The sequence below is a fragment of the Pipra filicauda genome, unplaced genomic scaffold, assembly GCF_003945595.2.
Source record: "Pipra filicauda isolate LSUMZ 115617 unplaced genomic scaffold, ASM394559v2 scaffold365_size864120_pilon, whole genome shotgun sequence".
Taxonomy (NCBI): domain Eukaryota; kingdom Metazoa; phylum Chordata; class Aves; order Passeriformes; family Pipridae; genus Pipra; species Pipra filicauda.
The window spans coordinates 565987-582110 of NW_024104493.1; the positions used below are offsets into that span (position 1 = coordinate 565987).

Here is a 16124-nt window from a genome sequence, read left to right on the forward strand (position 1 = left end):
GAGGGAAATTGAATTTCGTTCAAGTGCAAGAGATTTCACCTGGCAGAGCTGAAGCACTCTACTGTGGAGAAAGATGGGTCTCGACTCATCTAACTTTAGGCGTCTACAATAGAGCCACTTACTGCTGTGCTAATCACCCTGAGTTCCCTTTTTATCAGTGGGGAAGAAATAAGTATTTATTATATGTAAGAGGGGGGAAAAAAATCAAAGCACAGTACACCCTCTAATTCTGTGGCCTTTATTTTCAAATGGCAGTATTCCAAGCATCATAAATTGAAAAGCGTGTTAACTGAGGGGTTTAGAATTCCTTTTTAGTTAGATTATTTCTCAACCTGCTTGAAGCAATGGAGTAGACAGCGAGAGATGAAAGAACTAGTAATGTTATTGCTACTAAGAAACAAATAAGACAATTAAAATACATACCCATGCAGAGTTGCTATGCTACATCGACAGCATTTTGGAAGTTTAGCTGCTCTAAAGATATTTATACACAAACTTTCTTGTAATGCTCCAAGAATTTAGAATTGGAAATTGTGGATGCCAAGTTATCAAGGGTGACTTCAATCTGTAAAAAAAAGCAAGATGATCTGAAAATAGCTAACAGTGAGAGCCAAATAAACAACTTATTTTATTTTTAAGTTTGAGCTTGAAGGCGTGAAGAGCTACAGTCACCCAGGTTATTTTCACATCATGACATGCCAGTGAAATTGGTATTGTTTTCAGTTCAATTAAGCTAATAATATGGGATGAAATCTTGTCCCCTTTCTCTGCAGCTCAAAAAGGGTCCTGGTCTACAGCAGAACACCTGTGTATCTTGAGTCTACAAGGCTTCTTCCCTTCTGTATTTTGACAATCTCAGATGGATTTTTATAATTTAGTTTTTCTAGGAGAAGAAATAAGAGACAGACCAAAAATGGGGATTTTTAAAAGTGGGGAGAAGGGAAGGCTGTTTGCAAGGGGAGAGAAGATTTTGATAGCAGCGCTGTTGGGCAAAGGAATGCTTAAACCTTTGACATGTGGCCTTCAGGACTTGCATGGGAAGCGCACCAAAGGCAAAATCTACTGATAAACGGAGGAAAAAAACCCCTACCATTTTGACAACCAAAATTGTTCTTTGTATGCCATTTTCTCTGCTGGCTAAAGAGATGATATACCTGCCAGAAGTGCTGTGAATATTTATGATTCTTTTGAACAGTGAGTGTATACATTACAATACTGATATTGTTCCTTTTGAGGTCTATGGAAAATCCTTGATAACTTCAGAGGGCCCAAGAACACAGAAACCCACCAAACGATCCCAGACAAACACTTTTCAAAGATTTAAATGTTAAGATACCTTTAAAACCACAATTTTTACCCACTTAGAGGGCTAGTTAGCAGGGGGTTTACCATGTTTGTCCCTTTACAGTGAAAATTGATGTTAAATATCTGTCAACTTTCAAGAAACCTGCCTCAGGCTCAATTTTCTAATAAACAAAAGGGTTGCCTTATCCAGAGAGGTATTGCATTCAATATATTTACTAATGGAAAAAAGTTGGTGTGGCAGTGCACGAGTAAGCCACACCACACCACACAGCAGTAGCTGTGTTTGTACACAGCATTGTCTAGCTCAATCTAAATTGCAAACGCTAGTGGACAGAGAGGTGTGACAAGTAAGTGTCAGCTGGGCCTCATTTCCTGGTTTAAACAATTACATAGCTAAATAACCCATACTTAAAAACCACAAAACCTAATGAATAAGCAATAAGACTATCTGACCTATATTCAAAGCAATTGTGAGCTTCCATCCTCTGTATTTGAGTTCTGTCTCCTTCAGCTTTATCAGAGGAGGATGCTTTCTGAAGCAGCCAGTTCTGCTCAACAGACACAGTTGTCTCTCCATGATAACCTCTTAGAGCAGCAGGGGAGAGCACAACATCCTTGCCACCTCTGTTCTGCTAGTTTAGGATACGCATTTTGCAAAAAAAAATCCTCTAACACTGAAAAATTGAAGCAATTTTTTGTTGCAACAAAATAATGTAAAAATTACTGTTTGCCTTCTCTGTCTGCTGAGGCTTCCTGACTGTGACAAGTTTTATCCTAAACATGTATGCTTGATCTCTTTTCAACATGACCAGTGTCCAAGGGAGCAGTAAAACAGACATTCAGATCTGAAATACTTGTTTCTCTCCTTTCCATGTTTTTATCTTCTAAGTGCCATCACCTTAAAACAATAGGCCCACCAGCTGTACAGTAATTTTGAGGAGAATCACAAAAAAGGCTGATACAGAATGCAATCCACAAGAAATTAAATTAAGATGTTTAATTAATGACAATCAACATGGCTCTGTTGACTGTGTCTTACCAAAAATATCTGATGTTGCTTATAGTTGGATTAAAAGCTTGGTTAAAATAAGTAACTGGTGTAATAGCTTTAGATTTATGACATTCTGATAAAAATTAAGAGTATACAAAATCAATACAGCCTAGTTCAAGCAAGTTAAAAGCTAGCCAATTAATATATTGCAATATGTAATTGTGTGTGTAAATTGCAAATCATCCATGGGGGTGTTTTTAGCAGGTCCTCCAGAGATCTGCTCTTTGCCTAATCTTGTTCAATGGTTTTATTAAAACTGGAAGAAAGTATAGTATCAGTCAGTGAGGTGGATGCAATCCCTGCAAGACTGAGGGGCTGAAAGGATCCAAAGAACCTAAAATATCCCACCAAGTGAGAGACTATTCCAATACATAAACTGTTACAGGCTGGGAATCATATTGGTTACAGTAACCCTGCGATTGTAGGGTTTAAAATCCTGAGAGAAACGAGGAAGACAAATATTAGAATTATAACCATGAACATTTTGAGAACAGATTTTGGCTTATTCCAAGATCTTCTTGACAGTATCCAGTGGGGAGCAGCCACAGAGGACCAGGGTACAGGAGAGCTGGTTGAACTTCCTCAGAGAATAAAATAGATCTATTCATATGTGCAGGAAGGTGATCAAGTGTGGCAGAAGATCAGAATGGCTTAACAGGGAACTCCTGAATGAGCTTAAACACCAAAAAGAAGTACACGAGATGAGGAAGGAGGAATGGACTTCCCAGAAGGAAGATAGAGATGGTGCCCAAAGATGAGAAAGTCGAAGCTCACCCACAGCTGGGACCAGCAGTGAATGTGAAGGACAAAACAAAGGACTTCTCTAAGGACATCAAAATGAAGCAAAATGAAGGCAGAGAAAAATTATTTGTGTGAGTTTTAAGTAGTTAAATCCCAGCACTAGCAATTTTTAGATGGATCTGCTGATTTTTAGGTGGATCTGGCCCATTTTTTGTTATAAATGTTGCAGTGATTATAACGATACAGTAAGCAATATCGTGAGTACTGGAATATCTCTTTCTGTCTTCGGACAAATAAAGCTATTAACAAAAAGTACACAGTCCTGGTAGCAGTTCCCAGGGTACTCTAATACATGGATGAAATCTGCCTACCAATACATACTTCACATACTTTAAAGATACAAACTGATCCATCCTCCAGCAGTGTAAAGCGCGAGGCCAACTCTAAATTTTTCAGGCATCTTTTTCCTCCTGGTATTGAGAAATCCCTAAAAACAACCACAAAACAGCAAGCAGGTCCCCTAAGGAGAGCAGAATGACTACAATTCTTCACCCTCCAAGTCTGGTAGACAGACAAATACAACGCAGTGAAACAAACACCAAATTTTGATAATAGACTATATTATATAGAAAAAATAATACCCATAAAAGTTATTAAAAATCTATAGACTTTGGCACTAATCTTTTCAGATAATTTTTTAAAATTATTTTTACAAACTAAAAATCAAGAAACAATGAACCTTCTAAGTTGCTAGGTCTGGCACAAAAATATTGAAATGTGGTAGCTGCATCCAAGAGGTTACTGGCAAAGTTTCAGAAAAGAAAATAGAAAAGCCTAAGAAAACAATGAGATGATTTGTCAAGGGTCATGGATTGCCTAGCTATTACTGAATTTCTCCATAGACAATCTAACAGGAAAAGAAGGATTTGTAGAACTATAATTCACGTTATCTTCTTTTTCCATCTTATTTATTCCAGAGCTGACAGGAATCCATAGGAGTCATGCAGTGTGATGTTCAGCTGGAAAATAGGTAAAGATTTAAGCATGTAGTATCAGAAACAGTACTAAATTTTTCCTTTATGAGATCTAAGGGACAAAAATTACTATGGAAAGGTCAGAATGAGCTAACAGCTAAAATTAGATAATGAGAAGTAAAAAGCCTGATTCTAGGGAAGAGACTTTTTGTATTTAGGTAGAAATCAGCATCAGAAATGTCTTTCCATTTCAGTTAGAACTCTGATCCTTCCAGAGCAGCAATAGAGTAGAGCATTCCCTTCCTGCTAGAACAAGAGTAAAGAGATTTCTTTTCTTCTGCCAACAGAAAATATCTCATGAGTGAAGAAATAAATATATGAGTAACAGACCAAAACAGTTTCAGTGAGATAGAAAAAACAGAAGATTTTGAGAAATGATGCAATGGAGGCAGATGGAAGCAGTGAAACAAGATAAATAATAGAAAAGTTGGAACAAACCATTAGAAAAAAACTTTAAAACCCTACAACAAACTAGCATGGACAGAAGAGGAGTGACTAAAGTGAAAGATAAAAAAGGAACAAGAACGTGCACTTTATATAGCAGTAGAGACAATCTGGTACAAATTCTGAATTCTAATAATTGATAGCATTTCAGGGGAAATCATGAGACAAAACTGAGTGAACAGGAAAGTGCTCAGAGTATGTGGCTTTAGATCGGACCTCCATGTCTGATATGCTTATGGGACAGCTGTGGGAGAACATTGTTAGTGATGGTGCTTGCAGTTCTGAGTAACACTTGCTTTCTTATAAAACTTTATTTGGTTATGCTAATTCATAGAAAAACGTCAGAGGAATATATTTTTCCAATTCCAGACTTGAAAATTTTCTAAAAAGCTAGACATTACATCAGAAATTTTTGAATATTCTGGAATTTGTAATTTTCCTTTTTTACTTTTTCATCAGCTGAAGTCCATCGTTTTCAGGTGAGTGAAAATAATAAAATCTCTGGAGTCATTTTATCTATTCTGCTACCCACAGCACCTTCCATTGTGCATACACCAAGGCACCTGCTGACCTGACAAGGGTTTCTTAAGGGCAAGTGCTCTTTTCAGAAACCTCCTCTTGACTTTCATTCCTGCTGTTTGTATATCTTTCCATTTTCTTCCAGCATAATAATGTAATGTTCAGAGAAACAACACAGGTAGATGTAAATCTGCCATCTAAATTTTAACCATAGAGATTCAGACACCCCCCAAGAAATCTGTTGAGTCTATGCTGAGCCCTTTTACACAGAGCAAGTCAAGAACTGCAAAGTTTCATTTGATTAGCTTCTAGCTGCCATTTTCTCACCTTTCATTATCATTGTGTCCCTTCAGTTTGACGCTGTGGTTGAAGCTGCTTCATGTCAACATCGACAGGAGGTGGTGTGAAAGCGCTCCTGTTTACTCCACCATGTAAGGCCCAGATTGAAAACAGAGGTCTTGCATTTCTGCATAACAGCAAAGTGGAAGGAAAGAAAAAATGAAGGCTTCTATAACGAAAGGCAAACCTCTTGCTGGAGGAGGAAGCATAGACAATTTCTTACAAATATGCTATCTGAAGACCCATGATAGCAGAAAAGCCCCACTGGTATGAAAAGAAGACTTGGTTATCGTAAGATTCAACTTCTTGACTGAAATTGAATAAATCCAAAGGCTGACAAGTGTAAAGCAATAAAACTTTTTACAAGTGTCAAAATGACAAGAAGTAAAGAAATATTTTTTTTTTATAGAATACAGTTACGTTCTCTATTAGGTACCTAATTTCAGCATGATTTCATTAAAAATGTAGGCACTTTGAGTGCGTGAGAACGTGATCTCTGCTTAACTGCCTATATTACTGAAACAGTGGGGATTTGAACATCTCATCCAGGAAGTCTAGTAATCAGCTAAAATTACAGTAAAACAATTTACTAAATTCATAAAGATAATGATTTGCAATGTTGTTTTGTCAAAGTCTTCACTTTCTAAAGAAACCACGGAGTGCCTTTGGACGAAACCCTTTGACTTTTGCATAGAGGTATGTTTCCACAGGAGCTATGCTAATCATCAGAATTTTCCTGCTATACCTCTATCTTTAACTACTGACAATTTATCTATTTACCCATTTAAGTCATGACAGGAAAATCAAAGCTTTGGAAGGTCCATTTAAGAATCAAGTGTTTGTTTGGGGTTTTTTTTTTGAGAATCAAAGTGGAGCTAAGGGAGGAGAGAAAACTAAAAATTTTACTTCATAATTTTCAAGGATGCTACCAGTGTATTTTTCTACTTGAATACTTCCAGAACCTGGGCGAAGTTTACTTTCTTACAGTCTATTCATATCCTGTCTTTTACAGGGAACACTGAGAAACACTGAACACCGCATATTTTTGAAAAGCTGTTCCAGAGCTTTAGAACATCCTGTGTTAATGGAGGTACTCGATGTTCTGACATTTTTTCTTTCTCAACCTATTCACTCCCCAACAATCTTTTCACTAAAACAAATTGCTATGATGAAAACAAGAAAAAACAATTGTACTCCATAAAATATTCTGTAGGAATGTCTGACATATGGGTGTCTGGACACAAATGACTTGTTACATGCTTAATCATTGTACTCTGAATACAAAAATGACAGAAATTGCTCTTATATAAGGATATTTGGTCCTAGTACAATTCGGTTTTCCAGGTTTGGGTGCAACAGACTCATATAAAGACAAAGATGTTTAAAAGTGGTAGCAGTGATGGAAATCTGATTATATTGCCTATGAAGAGGTGACATGATTTGACTCTGCATCTTCTGTGTAATAGTCAACTTCAGTGCAATCTCAATCTTATAATAGAACATACAAATATCTATAGATAACATGTAATATGCTTTTTGTAGGATAATGCTAGTGGACAATGATGGACACCCCTGTTGTAATGAGACATTAGTTTGGTCTGTTTATGACACAAATTCTATTAATGAATATTTAAACGGCAGTTAATTTTTAATTCATCCACTGCAAACTAAAAAACCTTGTTAAAGTCATACAATTCACCATAAGCAGAATTTTGGATGCATGATAGAAAATAGTTACCTTTTTTCCCCCTTGTATTAAAGACAGAAGAAACATTGAGGCTTTTTAGTTTGCTTGATGTGATTTCATTTTGTATGTGAAAAAAGCAATAGGTGGATATTGATAAGTTATTTTTATTAGTCTGCTTGTTTGGAAGGAGGTTGATTGACTTGTTAGTAGACTATTGTCCATGAATATAATGAAGAATATATGGATGTCATCATACATATGACATTTGTGTTCATGTAAGTCTGGATTTATGCATCTGAAATTAATGGAGCTGCACTGATATCAATCCCATGCAAAATAGGTCAAAGAAATCCCAAAAGGTAAGCAAAGCTGCACCAAGCCAGTCTCTGATACATGAAATGAGTCTAAAAACAAAGTGGAATTATGGATCTGGCATTTGCAATTTTGCCAGTTCCAGGTTAACCTAGCTAGCACAAATAGTAACTGTGAAGATAAAATATCATGGTCTTCCATGCAGTCTCGTACCTACAGCACAGATTCTCTCCATATCTTGGGTGCATGTTTGAAAGTTTGTGGTGCTGCAAGTTCTTTGCAACAGTTAGATTGATCTAAGAGAGATTTTCTGCCGCATGCTGTATTCATATCTGTTATCAAGAATACCCATGCTTCTTAAGAGGTCTGCCTTATCAGTGGTGAAAGACACCTAATTTCCAAATCCTTTGAGTCTTTATAGATTTTCATGTCTGAAAATCAGTGAAGTAGCATTCTACATTTTCTTTGCACATCTGCAAGTAATTATCCAACGCACAATGCAGGGGCAATTCAATCAAAGAGGACAACAAATTAATTTTATCCTCATTATCCTTCAACTTTAAATCTGTGCTTTAAATCTGAAATGAGTCCATGAGACCTTATGGAACCAGGGCAAATGAAAATAATGCATTTGTTTTGATCTCGGATGCAGTGAGCCAAACATCCCTTTCTCTAGTCCTTAAGGGGCACTTTCTTTCATATAAAAAAGACTACTGAGCCCTGCTCAACACATTGATCTCTTCCAAAGCTAGTTTCTTTAGCTCAGATATGACATTATATGCAGGGTATAAATTCCATTTTGGTAGTCGGGGGCCTGCAAAGGTGGCCTCTGTTGGAGTAAGTCAGAGACTGTCCTGTGCCAGGCATGGATGGTTCAAGCCAGCTCAGCAATGGATCCACTGCCAAAGCTAAAGTAAATCAGAGGAATCTGTAGTGCCTCTGTGAGGATGTATTTAAGAAAAGGCAGAAGACACTAAGGGAAATGGAACAAGTGAACAACAGAGGGAACAATAAGGCCACAGCACTAGGAAGTACTCCACAGTAAAGCTGCTGTCATGGTTAAAGGAGATTTTGTATTTTATTCCCTTTTTCCAACATTGTTTTGGAGGGACTGCCTCTTAAGGATGAACACACACACACATCCATCCCCATACCCTTCCCCCTCACAGGACCAGGTGGGGAGGGGAAGAAAAAAACACGTGGGGGAAGCAGAATTCTTCTCTGCTGGTGCCTGCAGAGTTCACGTGGCACTATCCTCTACTGGAGCTCCTGCCACCACCATATGGATCACTCCTGGTGTGGAGAGTGGAGATTCGGAAGCAGGAAGGAGAGGTGTCTGGATTGAAGTTGAACCTGGGAAGTGGGACAAAAAAGGTGTCTTCCCTACGTGTTTAGATGTTTGTCATCTTTGTTTCCCAATACCCAAATAAATAATTAAGTATTTTAAACTAAATTCCCCAAATTGAGCCTTTATGACAACTTCAGTAACTGGTGAATGATCTTTGTTTTGATACATGAGCATAGGGAAAGAAAGTTAAATGCAGAAGATTTATTTGAGGAGAAAAAAGAGTTTTGCTTAAGGAGGTTTTTGCTGCTGGGAAAACTAGGCCTGGGAAAAACCTGTTGTGGGAGAAAATTCTTTCCCATGAATAGTGCTGCCTATTTTCTGCTTGTCTGTTTTGAGAAGTTAACTCCCTTCTTGCAAGACGAGAGTAAACTTCTCATAGACATGCTTTTTGTTTGTTTGGCTTAGCAGTGTATTCAGGGCTTCCAACCTCAGAATAAGTTTTTCCTTAATACCTTAGCTGTGGTTTGGTCATCTGGGTTTACCTGTGTGTGTATCACTTTTTAAAATGAGTTCTTGTTCTTCCTATTTTCTTCCCATTTCCACTGTGAGAAGGCAAAGGAGGGAAGAGTGAACGCAAGGCTCTCTGGATGTTTGGCTGCTGTTTGAGGCCATCCCACCATACACCAGACTTGGCAATGCATCCTGTCAATGATGGCTACCAGCAGGACAAGGTTTTCACTTGCAGTTTGTTGTTTGCAATTTGACTGCATGGACTGTACACCTACGCATCTTTAATGACTTCAAAACACAAGCCTCTCACTTTTTCCATCATTACTATGACTTCTCTATGGAAGATAATCAAAGTAATCCACCGAATGTTACAAAAGAAAGGGTTTTGTTCTGAGAAGCGTAAGGCCTGCAGGAGGAGGAGTGGGAAGCCCGGAGAGCCGTGCAGGAGGCTGACGCTGGCCATGGTGCTGAAAGGAACCCACCGCGGGTCCTGTCGGAAGTAACTTCCGTGGGAGCAGCTGGTAGCTGAAAGCCCGAACACTTTAAAACTTTAAAAATGTACGATATACTTAGAGGAAGTAGTACAAGAACCCTTACAGTATCATCTCTGAATAAATGATTTTTCTCCTCCTCTTTATACTCAACAATCCATATTAATGCCATTTCACATGGATATCGTCATCTGCCCACTCATCTCAGGGTGATGTAAATATAAACATTTACACTTAATATTTGCAGATTTTCTATAATAACTAATATTTTTCCATTTGAAAGTGCCAGCGCTTTTTGGAAAGAAATGGGATTAATACTTACCACAATTAAATCTATTTTTGGAACAACCAAATGAAGATGGGAGAAAACAAATTCATCTACATATCATAGATTCATGGTGTTTAGCATCAGAAAGGGTGCTTAATTACTCAGCCTGTCACTCTGCCTTTCATAAATCCTCACATTTTACCCATTTACCCCTAACTTGATTTCAGACATTTTTGTGATTAAAACTGCCTTGTGAAAGGAAGATAGACCTGAATTAAAAAAAAAAAAAAATCCCTTCTCCCAGTATTATTGCTTTCTCTCCTAGGGAAGATAAGTTGGTATTTTCTTTATAAAGAAAATATATTCAAGTCACTTCATAATATCCTCCTTGCTAAAAATAAATGCTGAGCTCTTTATGTCTTTATTATATATTTGCAGTTCTTTTCTGCCCTTCCCTCTAATTTTTCAGCACTAGTTTTAAGATGTATGTACCACACCTGGAGGTGGCACACTGGTGTCACCAATACCACATGCAGAGTAAAAAATATTTCCCTGTTTCTATTCACTATTTGTTTGTTCATTCACAGTTTTTGCTACCTCTTTGTGCCACAGCATCACAATGAGAAATCAAATTCTTGTCCACTGTGACTCCACAATTTATTTTAAGCTCCCTATTCTTCAGCTGAGAATTCAATATTCTGCAGGGATAGCTGTGTCTTGCTGAATTAAATTAGTGTGTTTGAATAGACAAGTCTACCAGCTGACCCAAATCACACTAATTTATCTATATTCACTGTTAGTTACCACTCTGGCAATCCTCATGTCATATGCGGCTTTTATTAATACTTATTTTATATTTACTTTTAAGTCACGAAGGAGAATGTTGAATACTGGGAAATTTAGTCATAAGGAAATCCATCAGAGACACACTACCCTAGGATGATTCCATATTGACAGACAATGTTGCAGACTCTAACTTCTGAGTCCCCTTATTATGCACTTTGCAGGTATTGTGTGCTCCTAAGTCATACTCTTTACTAAAACCTGAGTTAAATTATCTCAGTTCCTTTAGCAAAGGAATTCTTATGTCAAAGAGGTAACATCACCTATTTTTGTGTTAACTGAAATTTATATCTTCCTACCTTTTAATTCCCATTAAAACTGTTTATCAAATATTTCATTGTAAATATTGTGTGGTTTTATTCCGCACTCTATCACACTAAATTGGCATTGTAAAATATTCTTCCACTCTTATTTTCACTATATATTCCCATGATTTAACATTTCCTTTAAGCAAATATCGTACAATATCCTTTTTATTGTGATGGGCTATCTTCTACACCGTATTATTCAGAGCAGACGAAGCTGACTCACAAAAGATTCATTATTTGTTGTCCCATAACTGCTGCTATTTACATACATTTCCTATGGGATGTTTTGCTCTTCAAACCACAGAGAACTTAGAGACTGTAAGTGCAAACTGGATACTAAAATACAAGAGGTGAAATAAGGACTGTAGTGTTACAATCATTAAGAAAGTCACATCTAGAGGTCTGTATTGGTAGGGAGTAAAGCAAGAAAAAGATTTAGGCAAGGAAGTTAATAATGCTTAGACTGCAATATTAGAATACAAACGTTTCTTTTTAGTTCTGAATGTCAAGGAGTTTCTTGGTTTTGTCTGGTAGAAATGAAGCTCTGTATTTCAGGCCAAAATTATACATGCTGTAGCATTTTAAAACTGAATATGAATATTTACAGTTTAAAAATTCTAATTTAGATGTGAAACAGTAAATCAAGGACATTTTGAGAAAAAGCAGCCAGTCAATCTTGAATAAGCTCCTGAACAACCAGAGACTTTTTTCAGCACATATGGTTGTCTAACAGGGTGCCTCAGAACAGTGGGTGATATTATATGCCATATGTGCTGCTATACCAAAGAATGATTTGGTTTCTGGTAATACGAAAACCAAAGACTAAATTCTAAAATTACCTAGCTCTTCTTAATTAATATCATCATCTTGTTATTCCACCTATAGTTAATTGCATTCTTAGTGGGCTGAAAGAATACCTTTTACCTGTCAGCAGAAAATATGAGGAGGAATGATTTACCTAAATAAGACAAAAATTTCTAAGTGGATTATTATCTTGCTATTAATTCGATTATTAGAAATACTTAAGTGGGAAAAAAATGAAAAAAGTGACTAATAAAGCAAACAATGTGGAGGTTATGATATTTTGTCTCATAAATTTAATATAAAGGTCTAGAATTTAGCTGCAATACCCATGTGTGATAATATGGTAAGTAATATTTTCCTCACCAAAACTTATTTGGAATCTTACATTTAGAAATCCATACATTCATAGAGCTCCTAATTCCACTATGTCTCTAAAACACCTTAGCAATAATGAACTTTGAATCACACAATCATTAAGTTTGGAAAAGATCTCTAAGACCCTTGAGTCCAACCATTAATCCAGCACCACCATGTTCATCGCTAAACCGTATCCTCCAAGAGCCACATCCACCCACCTTTGAACACTTCCAGGGATGGTGATTCCACTATTTCCCTGGGAAACCTGTTCCAAAACCTGACCACCCTTTCAGTGAAGAAATTTTTCCTAAAATCCAGTCTAAACCTTGCTTGTTGCAACTTGAGGCCACTTCCTCTTGGTCTCTCACTTGTTACCTGGGAAAAGAGACTGACCCCTACCTCACTACAACCTCCTTTCTTGTAGTTGTAGGGAGCGGTAAGGTCACCTCTGAACCTCCTTTTCTCCAGGCTAAACACCTCCAACTCCCTCAATGTTCTTCACAAGACTTCACCAGCTTCATTGTCCTTCGCTGGACATGCTCCAGCACCTCAATGTCCTTCTTATAGTGAGGGCCCCAAAAACTGAACACAGGAGCTGAGGTGTGGCCTCACCAGTGCCAAGTACAGTTGGACAATCACTGCTCTGGTCCTGCTGGCCACACTGGCCACACTAATATAGCCCAGGAGGCCATTGGCCTTCTTGTCCACCTGGGCACACTGCTGGCTAATATTCAGTGGCTGTTGACCAACACCCCCAGGACCTCTCCTGCTGAGCAGCTTTCCAGCCACCTGCCCCCAGCCTGTAGTGCTGCATGGGGCTGTTGTAACTGAAGTACTTGCCTGATGTACAGTACTCTGCCTTATTGAACCTCATACGGTTGGCCTCAGCCCACCAATTCAGCCAGTCCAGATCCCTCCGCAGAGCCTTCCTGATAGATCAACACTGCCTAATTTGGTGTCATCTGCAAAGTTACTGTCCAAATCGTTAATAAAGATATTAAAGAGAACTAGCCCCAATAGTGAGCCCTAGGTAACCCCACTTGTGACTGGATGTCAATGGGATTTAACTCTATTCACCATCACTCTATGGGTCCATCCATAACTTCATTGCATGTAATGCAATATACATTTAATACTTTGATTAAAATTTCAAAAAGTCATTTGGTTTCTGTACTTAATTCAAAATAACTTGTGGAAACTAATTTCCAAAAAGCAAGTATTCAATCACTGTGAAATTGAAAACTGTTTGAGGCATCTTAGTTTGAATATTTTAAGGTGAAACACCTACATCACCAGTCACTGTTCAAAATGTAGAGTCGGGAGTTTTTAAAGGCTAGTGCTAGTACTTCTTAACTCAATACTTGCTATTGCAGTTGTCTCCACTGTAAGCAATTTCATTTATTTTCACTTACAAAGAAGTATTTTCTCCCTGAATAATCTTCATTACTTCTCCATAAATTTTTAGGAACTCTTCAGGCAGATTTGAACTTTAGCTGTCAGAAGCAGACAAAATTCTACTGGATGACAAAATTCTGCTAAAGATTTGGCTCCCCTGCCATACAGAGAAATCCATGAGATTTCCTGAACTGAGTGCAATATTTAAAGTAAATACATTAATGCAAGTGTGCCATCATATCTGCACTCTTCATCATCTTCTCCTTTAAAAAATAAAATATTCTATACACAAATGTGCTTTACAGACTAAGCTCTAAGAAAAAGCAGGATGTCATATAAAAGATTTGAAAATGTAACAGAAGGCTCTGAATGTCAGAGGACAGTATAGGGCGGGTCTTTGTAGGTGTTGGTGTATCCTTTGCTGTCAAGCAGCTATGCTAGTAAAATGAAGAGGTCACAACCTCACCCCCTTCAGCTGGCACATCAGAAGACCAAAGGAAGAACAGTCCTCATGAAATGATCTCACATGAAAAGTGCTACACTGTCCCTGACTCTGACACTCTGACAGGTCCTATCAGATTAGCTTTGCTTTTTTTCTAGCTCCCAGCAGCTGCTGGTGTTTGGTTATTCAAATGTACTTATTCAAATCCAGTACCAGTTACAATCACAAGCAAGATAACTTACATCTCTTGCTTTTCTAGAAACCTCATTGCAATATTCACGCACTGTCATAAGGGTGTCCAAAAATTGTTAGACAATTTTGTCATGAGGTAAGATCTCTTCTGGGAGCCACCAGCTTTCATTAGTTTCACCTAATGTATTTCCCAATGCACATTACCTTTGGGAAATACATGTGTTTTTGGTTTGCGAGGTAATCTGGTCAAAAGATTTGTTTTACTCCTACTTACATTGTAGTAGGATTTTATAACTATAGCATCACATTATTAAAATTGTGAATAATTAAAAAACATATTAAGGAAGATCTTGAAACATTGTAAAAAGAGAGTTCTACATACACTTAATGAAAAACTCTGCCACTTCAAGAAAAGTAACAATAGCAATGCCTAAAATTCCTCTTTATAGACATAAGGAGCAGGAAATACAGTGCATTCCCTGAATGCACCAATTAGCATTGATTGCCCTGAGAATATCTGGGACTTCCATCTCTACATCCTCCACCTCTGGTCCACTAGCTCCTTTTAAGCTCAGGCTCAGGCCCTAGACCTTGCCTGAACTACACTGTAAGTAGAGCTGTATCCAGCTCTGTTTCTTGATGATCCTGACTTGCTGACTGGACTTCCTGGACTGACCCCAAACCTAACATGTCTCTTTGAATGTGCCTGATCACCGGACTATTGGCTGAGCCTGTTGCTGTTGTCAATCTTGCTCTGTTTGTCTTGCTTGGACAGTGTGGGACTGTACCTTTTTCAGTGTGGTCGTTGCTTCTACCTACCTGCATTGTGGCCAGCTCCTCATATTCTCTCACCAAGTGGGCTCTTTCTTGTTGCTCCTTGCCATAGCATATAGTTTACTAACTAAAGCACAGGTCTAGGAATCATGATTTTTAGCCTGTTCACAATTTGACCTCAATTTTCAAGGCAGTCAATCTCTGAGCTTTTAGTCTTTGGCTATATAAACATGTGTTGTATTTAGCTAATTACTAACTTCTTTAAATTTTATGATTTTCAAGGGAGGGTGCAGTGTAGGAAGCTTTAACCAGTTTGCTTTCTGGATTAGAGATCTAAACCAAATGTCTAACAGGTTGAGGCTGAATTATTCAGTATGCAGCATACTTCAGAATGATTCAACATTCATACTAGAAAAAAGATACTGGTAGTCTTCTGTCATATTTTATCCAATTTCAGCCAATTTTTTACCACCTGAAATACCAAAGTGAGATACTGTGCAAAGCAGGTTGCAATCCTTTTTCAGATCCCCTTTGCTGAACATCCAGTGTGTTGTCCAAATTAAAGAGCAGGCCCAATAGCTGTATCTCTAGGTGCTAAAGGCTAAATTAAGGTAAAGAAGGTATCCAAGCCATAATTTTGCTCTTACCTCTTCCTTTCACAGTGAAAAATGTGAAACCTGGAAACATGAAAGGTCTTCCTGAGCTAGGACATATCATCCAGCAGAGAAAGAAATGGTGCCATTTCAAGTCTGGAAGAAGCCTCTTGGTCCTTGTCAGATCAGACTGGCTTCTGTAGTTAGGAGCTGTGACTTGTGAAGACAAGAAGTCATAAGGGTTTCTTTAGGTACACTTACTCCATATGGATAGCCTAACAGAGAGAGGTTCTGTATTGGGACCCTCAGACCAGCCAGAGCAGTTTGGGTCAGTCTACACTTTTTAAGCACTTTTAGCCTTCAAACTAACATGGGATTATTTATATTCTTTGTAGGAACTGACTGGCTTGTGCTGTATGGAACCAAG

At 37.9% G+C, this 16124-nt stretch overlaps 1 long non-coding RNA gene across 1 annotated transcript in view; it reads right to left on the reverse strand.

The window, feature by feature from the left end:
• Nucleotides 1-237: 237 nt before the first annotated feature.
• LOC120323890 overlaps nt 238-16124 on the reverse strand; it is a 39822-nt gene continuing 23935 nt past the window's right edge. Inside the window, exons 2-3 of the long non-coding RNA XR_005564804.1 lie at nt 5422-5560; nt 238-565 (exon numbers count right to left, since the gene is read on the reverse strand). This is a non-coding gene — a long non-coding RNA (uncharacterized LOC120323890). The remainder of the gene's footprint in view (nt 566-5421; nt 5561-16124) is intronic.